The following is a 20262-nucleotide window of genomic DNA, read 5'->3' as shown; positions in this document are numbered from 1 at the left end:
TGTGCCTTTTTATTTGTAACTTGTATGAAAAGAATCATATTGATTGAGGCAGATTTAACTCACTAAAACCTATTCTGCTGAGATTGTCTGTGCAAGGTGATTTTATCAAGCTCTCTTTTGGTTTCATTTTCTTCCTCGTTGCTGTCCCCCAGGGGAGACTGCAGCCCAGCTTGCAGAGCAAATTGCCCTAAATTGAGTTCTTTCTCTGGCATATACTAGCCTGCCTGTGGCTCCTCGGCTGGAAAACTTTATGCAGCCTTCTTCCCTTCTCCCTTAACAACTCCCTTCCCCTCTTGCAATTAAAATGAAGAAATTTACACCAGTCCCTGTTCCCAATTAAATGAATACTGCATTACCCAGGACAGTCTTCAGCTCTCCTGCACCCCTCCCTTCATTAGTTTCTTACCTCTGGGGGGGGGGGGAGAGGGGGCTTCCTGGCTCACTGCCAGTGATTTACAATGAGAATGCAAAATCCTTGCACACTTCACCCTCGCAAAATCCATTCTTGAATTTAAGCAGCCTGTTCTCATGGACCCAGCATGAGAAATACCAGGTTGCAATTCAAGGAGAGAAAGAGGGGAGAACAAATTGATAAATTAGAAAAAAGGCTCTTGAAAGAAGTCATGTTAAAAGGAGTTAAACATACTAGTTGATTGACTTGTAGGGGTCGATAGTCAGAGTGATTTAACAGGCCAGAAGTAACATCTGGCTGGTTAAATTGCCAGTTCCGAGCTAACCACTAGTTTTGACTGGCACTTAACCGGTTTGCGCTACTGAAAATAACAGTTGATACTGAACTGAAAACTGGCTATTTTTGATGGCGTATAAATAGGACCACATAAACATCAGTCCTATGTTTATGTAATTAACCCATAACCGGTTAAGAGCTGAATATTGCACTTAACCAGCTATTCATTGGCAAGCTCCGGAAATCCCAAAGTCCAATGCCGGTGCCTGAATATTTTATTTATTTATTTAGTCATTCAATTTCCTATACCGTTCTCCCAGGAGAACTCAGAATGGTTTACATAGGTTTAATTCAGGTACTCAAGCATTTTAACAGTCATAAAGTTGATAATGATAATGATTGATTGAAGTAAAGAAAAGGAATATAAACCAGAAGTCATTAAAAAAAGATTAAGAGGAGTGGTTCGTTAAATATTGAGAAAATGATAATGTTTTCAGGGTTCTATGAAATGGTTGAAAATAATTTAAATCTCTTATCGTAGGTGGAGTTGCATTCCTAATCTTCGTAAGTTTAAACATATAGGAACTCACCAATTTTCCCGCAGATCTAACAAAAGCTTTAGTCTTTGTGTATTCGCCAATCCAGATCTTTTGGCATTCCAAGTTAATGAAACCAAAGGTATAAAAATACCCAGGGGGGAAACCCCCAAAAAGTTTGCTTCATTTTTTAATCATTTTCTAGATTTTGTTGGCCAGTTTGGGGATATTTTGGCTTATTTCAGAAATTAAACCAGGCAAAAAAAAAAAAATCAGGGCCTCTTTTACAAAGCCACGCGATCAAGTGCCGTGTGGAAAATGCTCCAAAGCCCATTCATTCTCTATTGGCATCACAATATAGCCTGCGCTCAGTGGCGTAGTAAGGGGAGGGGGGGGGCGAGGGCACTAGGCACCATATTGGTGGGAGCACTCACCCCTGCTCCTCTCTGCCACCCCCCTCTTCCAATTCCTCCCCTCCACGCACGCCCCCTTCCCTTCCCCCCATACCTATAGCTGAAATTGTTGTTTGCAACGGTCAACAACGTGCTCTTCACGAACCATCGGCTCTCTCGCTGACATCACTTCCGGGTGCTGTGCATATGATGTGACATCACAGGGGGAAAAGTGTGGAGCAGTGATTAAAGCTACAGCCTCAGCACCCTGAGGTTGTAGGTTCAAACCTACGCTGCTCTTTGTGACCCTGGGCAAGTCACTTAATCCTCCCTTTGCCCCAGGTACATTGCATCATTGGGAAACCTCTTGCAAAGTTGTTGTGTTTTGGGTTTTTTTAATTCATTATTCAGTTTAAAACTAGCAATAAGTGCAACATAATTAATAAAAACATTTTACACTTTAAACAGCACTTAATATTCTATCAAATTATAGTACATATCAATTATATATATCACCCCCCCCCCATTATACACCCAACAATTACCCTCAACCATAAATAGATCAAATTATCTCCCCCCCCCCCCCCCCCCGGACATGTATATTCAAAGGGAAAAATAATAATCATTCCTTACAAAATTTTGTTACTAGCTCCCAAACATCCTTAAATTTCTTATAATACCCCTGCTGTATGGCTATCATACGCTCCATTTTAAAAAATATGGCATAAAGAATTCCACCAGAAGGTATAATCCAACCGGTCCCAATTTTTCCAGTTCTTCATAATCATTTATATGGCAACCCCTGTCATAATGAATAGAAGTTTATTATTATTTGAGTATATTTGGCTTTTAGCCCTCATTAACATGCCAAATAGCACAGTATCGTATGTTAATGCCACTGGATTTTCCAATACATTATTCACTTGACCCCCAAATGGATCTCCAAAATTTCAGTATCAATGGACAATAGATCAATAAATGATCCAAGAGGGAGGGAGTTAATTATCATGTATAAAATGTTTACATATATGTACCGTATTTTTCGCTCCATAAGATGCACCTGACCATAAGACGCACCCACCTCAGAGGAGGAAAAAAAACCAAAAAAATTCTGACCAAATACTGTGCCCTGTACCCTGTCCCCCCTCTGGTGGTCTAATGGTAGGCCGGGATAGGTACAGGTCACATCTAGTGGTGGGCAGCCCCAAGCTAGCCTGCCCCCGGCCAGCCCCAAACCAGCCAGCCCCAAACCAGCCAGCCAGCTCCAGGCCAACCAGCCAGCCCCAAGCCAGCTCCAGACCAGTCAGCCAGCCCCAGGCCATCCAGCCAGCAAGCTCCAGGCCAACCAGCCAGGGCCAGGCAAGCCCCCCAATACCTTTTTAAATTCTGCCATCAGCCGGCTTCGCTCCCTCCCTGCCTGCCATAGCAGCCTTCGCTCTTCTGGGCTCATTGTTTCCCGGCCAGCGGCGAAACAAATCAGCAGCACGGCCATCAGGAGCAAGCTTTACACTCTCCCGCTCGGCCCTGCGCTGCTTTCGGAATGGCTGCCTTAGGTTCTCGTTGGACTCGCGAGAATTTATGGCAGCCATTCAGAAAGCAGTGCGGGGCCGAGCAGGAGAGCGTAAAGCTTACTCTTGATGGCTGTGCTGCTGATTTGTTTCACCGCTGGCCAGGAAATGAGGAGCTGGCTGGATGCTGGACCACCAGGTTAAAAAAGGGGGAACGGCAACGGCAGACGGACGGATGGACCGGGGGGGGTTAAAAAAAAAAAGGTGGTGCAGCAACAGCGGGCTGGTGGTGCGGTGGCAGCGGGTGGGTGGGTTTAGAAAGGTGGTGCAGTGGCAGCGGGAGGGTGGGTGGGTTTAGAAAGGTGGTGCGGTGGCAGCAGGCAGGTTTTAAAATGGTATGGGGGGAGGGGTAACAAAATTTGTACCTTCGCTTCATAAGATGCACCGAGATTTCCACCCACTTTTGGGTGGGAAAAAAAGTGTGTCTTATGGAGTGAAAAATACGGTAAATCAACTTTATAAAGATTAATTCAGATGTTTTAAGTGCATAAAGTGAATTCAAAGCACACTCTTTGCAAACACAAAATTGTATGAAACAAAACTACAAACTGACCCAATGAGCATGGGAGCAGTGTTGCAGCATTTGACGCTCTGGGCCACAGAAGAAACCTGCACCGCAGCCTATTAAAAGGGGGGGAGGGATGAATGGGGAGTCCCTGGACATCGTATACCTGGACTTCAGCAAAGCATTCGAAAGCGTACCACACCGCAGGTTGCTGAGAAAGATGAGTTCTATAGGATTGGGCGATACATTGACGAAATGGGTTGGGAACTGGCTTGGAGGTAGGCTTCAGAGGGTGGTGGTGAACGGCACCCCCTCCAAAATAATGGAGGTGATCAGTGGGGTGCCGCAGGGCTCGGTCCTGTGCCCGATCCTATTCAACATCTTTATAAGAGACTTAGCAGAAGGGCTGCGAGGTAAAATGACATTATTCGACAATGACGCCAAACTGGGCAATGTAGTGGGCAATAGCACAACGGACATAAATTCAATGCCCGACAATATGATGCACGACCTACTCCTACTGGAGCGCTGGTCTAGGTCCTGGCAACTCAGCTTCAATGCCAAAAAATGCAAAGTCATGCACCTGGGCAGCCAAAATCCATGCAAGACTTACACCCTTAATGGTGAGATCCTAACAAGAACTGAAGCAGAACGAGACTTAGGGCTGATCGTCAGTGAGAACATGAAGACTGCCAATCAAGTGGAGCAAGCTTCATCCAAGGCAAGGCAAATCATAGGTTGCATACGCAGGAGTTTCGTAGATCCATGGTGAGGCCCCACCTGAAATACTGTGTGCAATTCTGGAGGCCGCATTACCATAAGGATGTGCTGAGACTGGAGTCGGTCCAGAGAATGGCCACCCGGATGGTCTCGGGACTCAAGGATCTCCCGTACGAGGAATGGCTGGATAAGTTGTAGCTGTACTCACTCGAGGAACGCAGAGAGAGGGGTGACATGATCGAGACATTCAAGTATCTCACGGGCCGCATCGAGGTGGAAGAAGATATCTTCTTTTTCAAGGGTCCCGCAGCAACAAGGGGGCATCCGTGGAAAATCAGGGGCGGGAAACTGCACAGGGACACTAGGAAATTTTTTTTCACTGAGAGGGTGGTTGATCGCTGGAATAGTCTTCCACTTTAGGTTATTGAGGACAGCAGCGTGCCTGATTTTAAGGCCAAATGGGACAGACACGAGGGATCTATTCACAGAGAAAGGTAGGGGAGGGTCTTTGGGGTGGGCAGACTGGATGGACTGTGGCCCTTATCTGCCGTCTATTTCTATGTTTCTATGTTTTTATCACTATTAGACTTTATCATTACATTGGATGCGGATTTCTAAACTGCTTGTATACAGTCCAACATATGATGCACTATTCACTGAATGATGCACCACCTTCTGTGTTCATGTGATCAGAAGCAAGTTATCGTCCTTTAGAAATGACCTGTTTAATACTAAATTATTGCTGTTCTTGCTAGATTTACACACAACACTCCCAATTTAACATTTACCTGTACAAAGAGATCAACACATTGGAAATCTGTAAAGTAATTCAAGTCTGATTAATATACATTTTAAAAAAGTGTTAAAAAGGAAACCTATAATTTAAATTAGATTAACTGCAGAATCATTTGCATTGTATCTAAATAAACTTTTGCTAATTTCTATTAGCTGTGCATAGATTTACAGAGGTTGGATTTTTTTTTTTTTTGTCTTTCAGTCTTTTCTTTTGCACACAATTTCAATGGCTACTTGTCTCATCTCGAATAAAATTAAACACATTCTGCATTATGCACCACATACTCAACGGAAGCTCCGCTGCACCACTAATTCACCTATTCTCTTTGGCATGGTCCGCCTCATGCAAAAATATCGACAGGATACAGTTGAACCTCCCCACAACAAAAAACCTCAAGTACAAATGTATATTCCACTCAATGTTCACATTCTCTGGTGTGAAAGCTTGGAACGACCTCCTGAGAACCATCAGATCTGAATCTAACTATACCATGTTTTGCAAGAAACTAAAGACCATCCTTTTCCACTCCACAAACTCTACCAATAACTAAGCCCAACTTCCATCAACGCCAAACTCTTCATCCTATTACCACCATGGAACCAAGTACTCGGCTAACCACTAGTTAATGACTGAAACAGACTCTACTTCATGACATCTTTCATTGAACCATATTAACTCTTGTACTTATTCCTCCCTTAAATGTGCCAAACTACCTCTTTCACTGCATGGTTCGACAATCTCTACCTCAAAGAATCCCAAAGATCTTAATGTATCTCTAGTGCATCATTGTACTGTAATGTTGTCTAAGCTTCCTTGCACTGTACTAAACTGTTCTCTGTAAATTATACTGTAAGTCACCTTGAACCTTTTCTAGGCATAGCCCGACGCATAAATCCCATATCAGATTAGATTATTAGCAAACTAAATTTAAAACATGAATAGTGAGATATAGGTATCTTACTCAAATATGTAAGTGGTAATAATGCTCAGTCAATTAACACCACCTACACCGGCAACGGTATATCTCAGGCAGTGCTGTATCAAACACTGACCTTTTACACATTGGGATTACCCGACAATGGAAAATCAAATTGAGCAGTGCTTACAATCTCCCGGAAATGCCTGGTGAAGAATTTTCAATCAATCATGAAGATAAGTGACCTTTTGAATTCTTTCATATATATTTTTAAGGCTTATGGCGGTAGGGAGGATGTGATGTTTGATACGCCACTGCCTGAGATGTACTGGTGTTAATTGACTGAGCACTATTATCACTTACACTTTGAGTAAGATACATTTTGAATGTTTTTTAATCTTGTGATAGGATTTTTTTGTTGTTATGAGGGTGTCTGCCAGATCTTGTCGCGGCACTCTACCAGCCTGTGAACTGGTAGCGCTGTGGCGGGTTTGGGTATGTCGAGGTACTTGATGATGCCCCGATCTCCATTGCTTTGGACTGGAGTCTCTGCTGGCGATAGGGCTAGAGCTGTGGATACTTTCTGGAGGAATTTTGTATATGACAGGTCTTCATGAGGCGGTGGCTGGGGTGTTCCCATCTCAGCTAGAGGTTGCGCTGTCGGGTCCTCTGTCTGTGTGATTGAGACATGTCCAGAAATCCTGTTCTGTAATTCTGAAATCCTCTTCTGTAATCCACCTTGAACCACAAGGTAATGGCGGAATAAAAATCACTAATGTAATGATATAGATAGCGGAAATCCTGGTGATTTTGTTGAGCTAGTGAAAAATAGGGACATATATTCCATAGGATATATTTGGTTCATTAATGCACCTTAAGAAATTGGGACCTTTTTTTTTACTAAAAGGCATTAAGCCCTCACCCATATTTCGCATGTGAAAAATGGTTTACACGTAGGAATTCTTTTACTAAGCCGCAGAAAGCACTAATGCATATTTATTTATTTTAGTATTTATATACCACTTATTACATTACATTACTTTAGTGATTTTTATTCCGCCATTACCTTGCGGTTCAAGGCGGATTACAGAAAAGGATTTGTGGACATGTCCAGAGGTGTTACAGAGTAGAGCGGTTTGCTTTCATACGGTGTTAGTCTTCATGGATTTCTTGAATAGCAGGGTTTTTATTTCTTTTCTGAAAGTTTTGTAGTCTGGGGTCGCGATTAGTAGATTGGTCTAGTTTTGCTGCCTGTGTGGCTAGAAGGCCATCGTACATTTTTTTTCCGTTTGATGTTTCTGATTGGAGGGTATGTGAATGGTGTCTGGGTTCTCCTGTTGCGGTAGTTTGGAGTAGGCGGTTGTTCAAGTAGGCTGGGATGTCACCATTTATGGATTTAAATAATAGACAGTAGAATTTAAATAGTATTCTTGCTTGAATTGGGAGCCAGTATGAATCGAGGTATGCCTCGGTGATGTTGTCGTGTTTTCTTAGGGAATAGATTAGTCTCAGGGCTATGTTTTGTACTGTTTGTAGTTGTTTTATCATTGTTGCGGGGCAGGGGAGATAGAGGACGTTGCAGTAGTCAAGGAGACCTAGGACTAGGGACTGGACCATGAGCTGGAATTGTTTTCTGTCGAAGAATTTTCGAACTTGCCTTAGGTTTCTCATGACCACAAATGATTTCTGTATTGTTTTGTTGATTTGTGGTTGCATGGTGCATGGTCATTCCCAGAAGTTTTAGAGATGAATAGGGTATGTGATTGAGTTTATTACTAGGTTTGTTATGGTTGGGGTTTTATTTTTTTCGAGGAGCATGAATTTTGTTTTGTCTGGGTTCAGTTTTACTTTGTGGTCTTTCATCCATGTTGTCACTGTTGCTAGAGTTCTGTGTAGTGTATCTGTCATGGTGGGCGTAGGCTGATCAAAAGGAAGGAGAATGGTGATGTCGTCTGCATTGCTATAGGAGGTTAAGCCTATTTTGTTTAGGTAGGTGCCGAGGGATGCAATGTAGAGGTTGAAGAGTGTTGGGGATAATGGCGATCTTTGGGGTACGCCACAGGGGTTGGACCATGGTTCTGATTTTTCTTTGTTTGTCTTTACTCTGTAGATCCTGAATTGTAGGAATCCTTGAAACATGTGTGTACGTTGCCTGTGATTCCTATTGTATCTTATATTTGTAGCAGGATGTCGTAGTCTACCAGGTCAAATGCTGCGGTGAGATCTAGTTGAATAACCGGCATTTTTTTTTGCCTCTGCTGAGGTGTTGTCTAGCTGTGTCCAGAAGGGATCCTAGTAGTGTCTCAGCGCTGAAGTTGGTTCTGAATCCAGACTGTGTAGGATGGAGCAAATTGTGGTTTTCTAGGTAATTGATGAGGAGTTTAGCTACGAGGCCTTCCATTAGCTTGACATATAGTGGAATTGAGGCTATGGGTCTGTAGTTGGATAGTTGATCTGTTGCTCCTTTTGGGTCTTTTAAGATCGGGGTGACGATGATTTCGGAGAGGTCTTGTGGGAAAAGGCCATTTGTGAGCATGGTTTGTATCCATTGAAGGAGGAGAGTGTGGAATTTTAGGCTGGAGGTTTTTAATAGGTATGGAGGGCATTGGTTGAATTCGCAAGCTGCGTGGCTGTATTTTTTATAGAGTTTGTTAAGGTCGGACCATTGTATAATGGAGAAGTGGGACCAAGTTCTATCTGTTGCAGCTGATTCTTTTTCTGTGGGGGGGCATTGTGATCTCTTCTAGGTGGGTTGGGGGTCCTGCGAAGTTTGTCTTAGCAGTTGTAATTTTGTTTTTAAAGTATTCAGCTAAAGGAGTGGCTGAAGGGGGAGGGCTGTCATTTTGGCTAGGTAGGATTTGGTGTCTGTGAGTTCTTTTAGTAATTGGAATAGTTTTTTTGTGATTTGGGCTTCTATGCCTATTTGGTTTGTGTAGTATGTCTTTTTCTTTTTTCTTTTAGTTTTAGTTTGTATTGTTGGTTTAGTTTTTTTTCCCATGCTGCTCTTGTGTGTTCTTGGTTATTGTTTTTCCATTTACATTCAGGAGCTGTAGGGACTTGAACTCACAACCGCAGGGTGAAGAGCCATGGGCTTGCCAGATTTCATCTATTAAAAAGGAGGACACCTGGTCCCACGTTCTGCCCCCCCAGCCCTGCCCCATTCTACCTCCAGCTCCGCTCCCACCTCACCCCCACATGAACCTCCCTGAGATCATGAGGCCATCTATGCATGCGTGGATGTTGACGCAGTGACATCACGCACGTGTGCATGTGCATGATGTCATCTCGTTGACGTCCGTGCATGCGCAGACACCCTCTAGATGCGGCCCTGAGGTCAGGTACTGCTGGGTTTCGGAAATCCCTCTGGGCACCCAGACAGTCCTCTAAAAAGAGGATATGTGACGTCTGGCGACCCTACTGAGGCAGCTGCTCTAACCACTAGGTCACGCCTCCACTTAACTAAGGGCCTGTGCAGTAGTTTGCCTGTTCCCACACATTTCTGAATTTCTCTAATAGAGGCCATGGCATGGGCTGGGAATAAGCAGGGAAGCATCATCCAGGTAGTGTAGTGCACTTACCGAATGTTAACTGGCGAACATGATTAATGCAGGACCATTTATCATGTTAACTGTGAGCTTTAGGATTTGCAGCTATCACATAAGAAAGGCCCATGTTAATCCACAATAACTCCAAATCTTACTGCACTTTAATAAAGGACACCATTGTGTACTTGTCTTCAGTAATCTCTTAGCCAGTTGAAAAACTGATAACATAAGAACAACCTTACTGGGTCAGACCAATAGTCCATCTAGCCCAGTAACCCGTTCTCACAGTGGCCAATCCAGGTCACTAGTACCTGGCCAAAACCCAAGGAGTAGCAATAGTCCATGCTACCAATCCTGGGCAAGCAGTGGCTTCCCTCATGTCTTTCTCAATAACAGACTATGGATTTTTCCTCCAGGAACTTGTCCAAACCTCTCTTAAAACCAACTACGCTATCTGCTCTTACCACAACCTCTGGCAATGCGTTCCAGAGATTAACTATTCTCGGAGTGAAAAAAATTTCCTCCAATTGGTTTTAAAAAGTATTTCCCTAGTCTATGTAATTTTTGACACAGTGAAAAATTGATCTACTTGTACTCTTTTTATTCCACTCAGTATTTTGTAGACTTCAATCATATCTCCCCTCACCCGTCTCTTTTTCCAAGCTGAAGAGCCCTAACCTTTTTAGTCTTTCCTCATACAAGAGGAGTTCCATCCCACTTTATCATAATGGTCGCTCTTCTTTGAACCTTTTCTAGTGCCGCTATATCTTTCTTGAGATAAGGAGACCAGAATTGAATGCAATACTCCAGATGAGGTCGCATCATGGAGCGATATAAGGGCATTAAAACATTCTTAGTCTTGTTAACCATTCCTTTTTAAATAATTCCTAAAATCCTGTTTGCTTTTATGGCCGCCACCACACATTGGGTGGAAGGTTTCGTTGTATTGTCTACGATAACACCCAGATCCTTTTCTTGGGCGCTAACCCCCAAGGTGGACCCTAACATCCTATAACTGTGATTTGGGTTATTCTTTTCAATGTGCATCACTTTGCATTTGTCCACATTAAATTTCATCTGCCACTTGTTTCAAAAATCTCTGGTCGATTCTTCTGTTCTAAGATATTTTTGGAGTAGAATTATCTCATTCTCTAGCTGAATTTAGGAAATTTTGTTAACTGAGTCGAGCCCTTTTTGTAAGGGATGAACAAGTATATAAAACCAAGGATTGGACTAGAATCTCTAGTTTATTGGACTTGTTTTCTGTTATCTCTTTATATGTGATATTTAATTGTTATATCTAAATGCATGTCTCGTAATGCACTTTGGACCTTATCAAAGGGATTGGATTAGACTGGATTATGCTGCTTCAAGGCACATCATTCTTCTGATATGTTCCATTCAAATGTCTGCGTGTATTGTTTCCATCCAGTAGATATATTAAAAGTAATTTTATTTCTGCAAAAGATAAGCTCCTCTCCCAAATGTGTACTGTCAGTGAGCTTGTGCTTTCTTTCGATTTATCTCACATCCTCCCCAAGGAGTCCAGAACGGATTACAAGGTAACATATTACATAACAGTTAGCAAACAAGACACATAACAATTAACAACAGGGAACAGAAGATTAAGGCAATAGGAGAGTACAGCGGGATGTGTCTAGTTCAATTGTTCTGGATTAGCACATACTTGGAGCCTGAAGCATGCACAGAGAGAGTCCGTGAGTGCACAGAAAGAGAGTCAGTTGAACATCTATTAAGAATACAGTGGTTTGGGAGTAACAATCTGAATGCTAGCTTGTCCTAAGGATTCAGGTGAAGAGGTAGGCTTTTATTTCTTTTCTAAAGCTCAAAAGTCCATCAAAGGATCTGACGTTAGGAGGGAACTGATTCCATTACTTTGGTAAGAAGTGAGAGTATGACGTTCGTCTGGCACTTTCTAGTTGGAGGCTCCGACCAGGGGGTATTTGAAGACACATTTCCTTCTGGGAGCGGAGGGTTCTGTTTGGGACATAAGGTGGGAGGTTGGCTGTTATGCAGCCAGGTGCCATGTTGTATAAGGACTTAAAAAGCAAGTACTAAGCCTTTGAAGATGCAGTGTTTGGCTATGGGCAGCCAGTAGGCCGATGCCGGAGCTTGGGATACTGAATCGCAAGTGCAAAGGATCTTCAGTAGTCAGATTGATGCATTTTGTACACATTGGAGACGCTTTGTAACGGATTCTGTAGCTGACGCTCAAGTCGGTGGCTGCTTTAAAAGCGGCTGCTGATCGCCTGTCAATCATTTTAGGATGCCGGTTATAGAATCACGGCTTTGTGGAGTCCCTGACGCTCAGCTGATGGGGAAGGGAGGAATTCCCCTGCCATAATCAGCTGAGCAGCCACGGCAGAGAACCCCCAAACTCCCCCAACCCCCTAGGGATGCCCAATCCCTCCTGCCGGCACCTCCCCAAAACCCACCCCATATATTTTTCTGGAAGGCCGGCACTCCCCTAATATCCTCAGCAGAAGGGATGTCCTCCCCCCCAAACACCCCACCCCCCAAAACTTACCCCCGTATCTTTTTCTTGAAGGCTGGCTGGAGGGATGCCCACTCCCTCTGGCTGGCAGGCCCACCTCTTCAGAATGGTGGGCCTTCCCTTTCACGAGGAGGGGCTTAAATGTCCTGATTGGCCCAGGCACCTAAGATCCTTCCCATAGGGATCTGACTAATCGGAGTCTTACGACACTCCCAGTGCATCCCAGAATGCACTGTGAAGGAGGCCTAAGACTAGTTGGCCCAGGTGCCTAAAGCCATATGGATTAAACCAGAGAATAGAGTGGAATGCATTATTTTAATGAGAAATAAAAGGGATTGGTTGATTTGATTCTCTCGCAGTCATGGAAATGGCATCATGAGACTGGGGATTAAGATTGCCCACTGAAAGACGTTGTTCTGAGCTCCATTGGAAGTTTTGTCAGTGCTCGGCCCATCTTTATTTCCCTGAAACATTCATTTTTGATCAGGGAAACAAGGTCTCTTGTTGGAGGAAAGGCTTATGATAGTAACTCTAGATGTAATACAGAGGCTTATGAGGTCAATTCCTCCTTTGATATAGGGAATGTACAGTCTTATCATACACTGATTCTTATATATTAGTTTGTGGGCATGGAGAAGTTTTATTGTTCGAATTTCCAATTTTTCAACATCTGTAAAAGTTAGTCAATAAGAACATAAGAATTGCCGCTGCTGGGTCAGACCAGTGGTCCATCGTGCCCAGCAGTCCGCTCACGCAGCGGCCCTTAGGTCAAAGATCAGTGCCCAATATTGGTCGCCGTACCTAAAGAAGGACATGGAAATACTTGAGAGGGTTCAGAGAAGAGCGACCATCATGATAAAAGGTATGGAAAACCTTTCATACGCTGAGAGGCTAGAAAGGCTGGGGCTCTTCACCCTGGAAAAGCGGAGACTCAGAGGAGACATGATAGAGACTTACAAGATCATGAAGGGCATAGAGAAGGTGGAAAGGGACAGATTCTTCAGCCTATTGGGAACTACAAGAACAAGGGGGCACTCGGACAAAAATTGAAAGGGGACAGGTTTAGAACCAATGCTAGGAAATATTTCTTCACTCAGAGGGTGGTGGACACCTGGAATGCGCATCCGGAAGCTGTGATAGGACAGAGTACATTAAGGGGATTGAACAAGTTCCTGAAGGATATGGCGATTGAGGGATGTAGATAGAGGTAGAGATTGGTTCATAAAAGGGTATAGATAGAAGAATAATGAGGATTGTAAGGTTTTAGCCAAAGGATCACTTACAGGTCACGGACCTGATGGGCCGCAGCAGGAGCGGACTGCTGGGCGCGATGGACCCCTGGTCTGACCCAGCAGAGGCAACTTCTTATGTTTTTATTTGAATCTAGCCTTACCTGCATATGTTCTGGTTCAGCAGGAACTTATCTAACCTTTTCTTGAAACCCTGGAGGGTGCTTTCCCCTATAACAGCCTATGGAAGAGTGTTCCAGATTTCTACCACTCTTTGGGTGAAGAAAAACTTCCTTATGTTTGTACGGAATCTATCCCCTTTTAACTTTAGAGCGTGCCCTCTCGTTCTCTCTTTCTCTACTGTCTATTCCCTTCAATATCTTGAATGTTTCGATCATGTCCCCTCTCAGTCTCTTTTCAAGGGAGAAGAGGCCCAGTTTCTCTATCCTCTCATTGTATGGCAGCTCCTCCAGGCCTTAACCGTTTTTGTCGCTCTTCTCTGGATCCTTTCGAGCAGTACTATATCCTTTTTCATGTACGGCGACCGGTGTTGGATGCAATATTCCGGGGGGGGAGGGGGGGCGCACCATGGCCCGGTACAGCAGCATAATAACCTCTGATCTTTTTGTGATCCCCTTGTTAATCATTCCTAGCATTCTGTTTGCCCTTTTCGCCGCCGCTGAGCATTGCACAGATGGCTTCATTGACTTGTCTACAAGCACTCCCAAGTCTCTTTCTGGGGGGCTCTCTCCGAGTACAGCACCTTACATCCTGTATTCGTGCATATGATTTTTGTTACCGACATGCATCACCTTGCACTTATCCACATTGAACCTCATTTGCAATTTCGTGGCCCATTCCTCGAGTGCGTATATGTCTCGTTGTAGGTCTTCGCAATCCTTCTGTGTCCTCACTACTCTGAACTACTTCGTATTGTCCACAAATGTAGGGCTCATTTTACAAAGCCGTGCTAACGGTTTTAACACATGTACTGGCTTAGCACGCGCTAGCCGGAAATCTACCGCCTGCTCAAAAGGAGGCAGTAGCAGCTAGTACGCGTGGCAATTTAGCGCCCTAGTGCGGCTTTGGAAAAGGAGCCCTTAATCACCTCATTCGTCGTACCGATTTCCAGGCCATTTATAAATATGTTGAAGAGCACCGGCCTGAGCCCTGAACCCCTCGGCACTCCACTCGTGACGCTTTTCCAATCCGAGTATTGTCCATTTACCCCCCACTCTCTGTTTCCATCCGCCAACCAGCTTTTAATCCAAAGTTCTATGAGAGTGGGGAAATTGCTTGCTGATAAATGGCTTGTATCTTATTCTGTAATGTTAAAGCACTTTTCAGTACCATCAATCTCTGTTAATATATATATATATATAATTTTTTTTTAATTTATAATTTTCAATGACATAATCTATATATATAAAATCGGATGTATGTATGTATGTGCCGCGATCACGCAAAAACGGCTTGACCGATTTGAACGAAACTTGGTATGCAGATCCCTCACTACCCGGGATGATATGTTCTGGGGGTCTCGCGGCCCACCTGCACACGTGGGCGGAGCTACAAACAGATAATCGGATTTTACCCATTCATGTCAATGGAAAAAATGTAAAGAGCTGCCAACGCAAAAACGGCTTGCCCGATTTGAACGAAACTTGGTATGCAGATCCCTCACTACCTGGGGTGATATGTTCTGGGGGTCTCACGGCCCACCTGCACATGTGGGCGGAGCTACAAACATAAAATCAGATTTCACCCATTCAAGTCAATGGAAAAAATGTAAAAAGCTGTGGGACCGATTTGAACGAAACTTGGTATGCAGATCCCTCACTACCTGGGGTGATATGTTCTGGGGGTCTCGCGGCCCACCTGCACACGTGGGCGGAGCTACAAACAGAAAATCACATTTCACCCATTCATGCCAATGGAAAAAATGTAAAAAGATGCCATTCTCACATTTATTCAAAAACGGCTTGACCGATTTGAACGAAACTTTGTATGCAGATCCCTCACTACCTGGGGTGATATGTTCTGGGGGTCTTCCGGCCCACCTGCACACGTTGGCCGAGCTACAAGCAGAAAATCGGATTTCACCCATTCATGTCAATGGAAAAAATGTAATAAGCTGTGGGACCGATTTGAACGAAACTTGGTATGCAGATCCCTCACTACCTGGGGTGATATGTTCTTGGGGTCTCGCGGCCCACCTGCACACGTGGGCGGAGCTACAAACAGAAAATCAGATTTCACCCATTCAAGTCAATGGAAAAAATGGAAAAAGCTGTGGGACCGATTTGAACGAAAATTGGTATGCAGATCCCTCACTACCGGGGGTGATATGTTCTTGGGGTCTCGCGGCCCACCTGCACACTTGGGCGGAGCTACAAACAGAAAATCAGATTTCACCCATTCAAGTCAATGGAAAAAATGTAAAAAGCTGTGGGACCGATTTGAACGAAACTTGGTATGCAGATCCCTCACTACCTGGGGTGATATGTTCTGGGGGTCTCGCGGCCCACCTGCACACATGGGAAGGGTGGGTTCACCCAATAATGTACATGTTCTTGCTCCTGGAGGTGAAACTAAAAATGTTGTTTATAATCAAGTTTTGTGTTAGTTGTATTGTATTTATTTTGTCAAATATTTCACATTATAATTTGAATATTGTACTTTTTATAAAGTAAAAAAATATTTTCATTCACCACTATAAAGTATCTTTATTTGAATCCATTTACAGTGTTATTGCTATATTTAAATACCCGTGCAACGCCGGGCCATCAGCTAGTCAAGTATAAACTTGTACAGAAAGCAAATTTGAGCATTACACAAAAATAAGAAATAATATTCCAATCAAGATATTCTTTTATGCTTAAATTCAGCTTAAGTCCTCTATCTTGTATGATCTAAGATTACAAAGCGAGATTTATATCTTAAAGAAGGTTCATAGACAACGGCGCGAAAGACAAAAGCGCGCGCCGACAATTAAGCGCTGTGCTGAGGCGCGCGCTGCACAAAATTACAGTTTTTAGGGGCTCCGACGGGGGGTTTTGTTGGGGAACCCCCCCAGTTTACTTAATAGACATCGCGCCAGCGTTATGGGGGATATGGGGGGTTGTAACCCTCCACATTTTACTGTAAACTGAACTTTTTCCCTAAAAACAGGGAAAAAGTTTCAAGTTTATTAGGATTTTATATACCGCCTATCAAGGTTATCTAAGCGGTTTTTACAATCAGGTACTCAAGCATTTTTCCCTCTCTGTCCCGGTGGGCTCACAATCTATCTAACGTACCTGGGGCTATGGAGGATTAAGTGACTTGCCCAGGGTCACAAGGAGCAGCACGGGGTTTGAACCCACAACCCCAGGGTGCTGAGGCTGTAGATCCAACCACTGCGCCACACACTCCTCACTAAGTTTTCAGTAAAATGTGGAGGGTTACAACCCCCCACATCCCCCACAACGCCCCCACAACGCGGCGCAATGTCTATTAAGTAAAGAGGGGGGTTTCCCCCCACGCACCCCCCGTCGGAGTCCTAAAAACAGTAATTTAGAGCGGTGCGTGCCTCTGCGCTGCGCTCAATTGTCTGGGCGCGCCTTTGTCCCGGCGCGCTTTTAACCTGACACCAGGTAGACAGTTGAAAGGACTCAAAGAAGACATATTTTTTAGAGGAATAATGAATAATACATTTACAAGGATATTGCAAATAAAAAGATGCCCCCCAGAGATAACACTCCTGGCTTTAACAACAAAAATTCTTCCCTACGCTTCTGCGTATCTCTGAACAAATCTGGATACATTTGAATTTTTAATCCCAAAAATTCCTTCTGCTTATTTTTAAAGAACATTTTCAATAACCAATTTTTATCTGGTGTCAAAGCAACCATTAACAACAATATAGCAGGTACAGCCATTTCCTTATCAGACAATTCAAGCAATACAGATATATTCAGGTCTTGAACGTTTTCTTGTTTCTGTTCCTGTGGTTTATTTGGAAGATAGTAGGCCTGTGTAAAAGGAGGTAAAACCTCCTCAGAAATCTCCAAAATCTCTGTAAGATATCTCTTTAACATTTCTCTAGGTGTTACAGTACTAACCCTAGGGAAATTCACCAATCTTAAGTTATTACTTCTGGAATGGTTCTCCAACATTTCATTCTTTCTCCTAAGAATTGTATTATCTTTAATCAGTGCTTCTTTGAGTTTTTTTAGATACAGTCCCTTCTTCTCCTCTACTCTAATTCTTCCTCTTTCCTTTCTCCTCCCCCATGTGCAGCATCTTTCCACCCCTCTCACCCATCTCTTTGTGCATCATCTTTCCATCCCTCCCTCCCATTCCCCTGTGCAGCAGAACCCCACCAACCCTCCCACCTTGAGACTGACATACCTCCGCTCTGAGGCCTCCTAAAGCAGCAGGGGTGAGGGTTGCTGAATCGATGAGTCCAATTTTCTCAGCAAATCAGGCAGCACTACTGTCAGGGATGGAGTCAGGGAGTGTCGGGTACATTCATTGGGAGGGGGACTTTGGGGGTCGATCTTAACTAGGGCTTGTTTTAGGGGTAGGGCTTTTATACAAAGCATCTTTAAAAATCATGCTAGGGCTTATTTTTGGGATAGGTCTTATTTTCAGGGAAACAGGTTACATTAGTATGTTTATATAGATACAATATAAGGTTAAGTTACATGCTACAAATATATCAGTGGAGATTCTGTGTACCAAATTCTGAGTTACCATAAGCAGAATCTTCTAGATTTCTTCACCATGCAGCAAGTATCAAAACAATGTATCAGTAAGATAATAGAATATGTACCTCATCAATTGATGTGTGATTGTATACCGATTCCAATTGCCAATAATTCCCAGTGGCAAAAAAAATTGACACATGTTCAGTATGGTTCGGAATGAAGAATCTCTGTAGGATAATAATGAAATGGTAATTTAAAAAGATTCCAATTAAGTTGCAATATAGACCAAAATAGCTGAGGTTCCTTAAAATCTGAATAAAAAGACCAAATTATCTGTTACCTTCTAGGCAGGTTTTAAATGCAAACAAAAAAAAAACCTAAGGTACTTTAAAATATTTGTATGTGTGAGAGATCCTGGCCGGATTTTTCAGGAATCCCCTGGCAGATACAGTTGGAAAGTATAAGAAAAACTTTTATTTATACACTCTTATAAGCCTGGTCACTCACAGGCTCAGGGGAACTAGTTTCTCTATGCGACCATATGGCTCCAGAAAAAAGGGGACGGATTGAGACATCCAGGTTTTACTTCCATTGAAAGCAGTGGAAATAAGGAGAACAGATTGAGACATCTTGGTTGCTTTCAATGGAAGTAAAACCCGGATGTCTCAATCCGTCCCCTTTTTTCTGGAGCCATATGGTCACACTAGCTATACATTTAGTCCAGTGATTTTCCAACAGAATTTAAAAAAGTATTTCTCTCTCTATATATACTGTATATATATCATCTCAGAGACCAATTAGAAGGTGAATAACCATTGGGAAACAATAATTCCAGGGCACAAATTCTATCACGACAGAGTAGGTCAAATTGATGGATAGTTGGTGCAATGCCATAAAAATGAATTGTGTCAAATAGATAAGTTTTGTAGAACTTTTAAGAAAAAAACATTCCATGTGTGAAGGCAACAAAACAGAATTTGGATCAGGGGCTTAGCTACCACTGAGGAAGCCTGGCAAAATACCCAGGGTTCCATAATGGTAGGGGGGTCACCTGTAGCTGAACTCTTCCTTCCATGTGCCGAGGTTTGGCACCTCCCCCCCTCCCCCCACCAGTGCTCAGCTACTTACCTGCCCACCGGGTCCTCCACAGCTACAGTGTCAGAGACAGCGCTAAAAGCTGCCACTTTGGCCAGCTGGACTTTTCCTCTGCCTCATCCCACTGCACTAATACAATTTCCTGTGGGCGGAATGCAGCAGAGGAAATGTTCCAAGAGCCAGAGAGGCAGCCTTTAGTGCTGACTGTGATTCTCTAACCATGGAACACTCTGCAGACAGGTAAGTAGCTGAGTGGGTTTTTTTTTGGTTTTTTTTAAACTAACGAAAAAGTAGAAATCAAGAAAAACAAGCAAAACTGAAGGCAAAAAAATGTTGAAAGAAAGGCAACGCAATTTTGAATGGAGTCCCCAAAAAATACAACTTCTTCACTCCACGGAAAATGAATAACTGAGGAACTACGAGCTGACATCAGGTGGGAAGGCACTCGCACATCTGTGGTGCGGGCAGTCCAAAAGCTTTGCAAAGCTTCACTGTCCATACCGGGCTTTGTGGATGACATCACCCACATATGAGAATATGCTACCGGTTTGTCCTAGGATAAAGGAGGTGAAATTTTTAGTTTTAGTGTCCCTGACGTAAAGATGCACTTATCAGAAAGTTAAACCATTAGCATGCTAACACATACACAAAAATCCTTTTAATCTTCTGAATTGTGCTTTATTGAATAAATATTGCAATTGTATTCACAATCAGCAGTTCTCAGAGGTTGGCAGTCTCTGGGCATGGCTTCTTGGTTACAAAATGGTGTAGAAAAATAGACAAAGGTTTGGAGAGCAGGGATGAAGAAAGCAGAGCAGTGAAATATTCCAGATTCTAGGGAATAAAAGCAGAATTATCTTTGTGTGAGGTCAGATGCCATGCATACAGTCCTATAATCAAAGGGGTTTCAGACATGTGGCTGATGGATGATGCAGGCAGAGGGCACGAGTGACTCTGCACAAAGGGACAGAGAGCAGCAGCCAAGGCAGGTGAAAGGGCAACAGAGAGCTTAGCACCAGGTAGCAGAAGGCAGGACACACCTTACTGACATTGTCAGAGTAAAGGT

The 20262-nt window shown here is 43.4% G+C and overlaps 1 long non-coding RNA gene across 2 annotated transcripts in view; it reads right to left on the bottom strand.

Moving 5' to 3' along the window:
- The window catches only part of LOC117358064, a 191238-nt gene extending 172908 nt beyond the window's left edge, over positions 1 to 18330 (bottom strand). For both annotated transcript variants that reach the window (XR_004538940.1, XR_004538939.1), the window contains exon 1: positions 18227 to 18330. This is a non-coding gene — a long non-coding RNA (uncharacterized LOC117358064). The remainder of the gene's footprint in view (positions 1 to 18226) is intronic.
- Positions 18331 to 20262: the final 1932 nt, after the last annotated feature.

Source organism: Geotrypetes seraphini, chromosome 3, assembly GCF_902459505.1.
Source record: "Geotrypetes seraphini chromosome 3, aGeoSer1.1, whole genome shotgun sequence".
NCBI lineage: Eukaryota > Metazoa > Chordata > Amphibia > Gymnophiona > Dermophiidae > Geotrypetes > Geotrypetes seraphini.
This window is presented reverse-complemented; position numbering and strand designations above follow the sequence as displayed.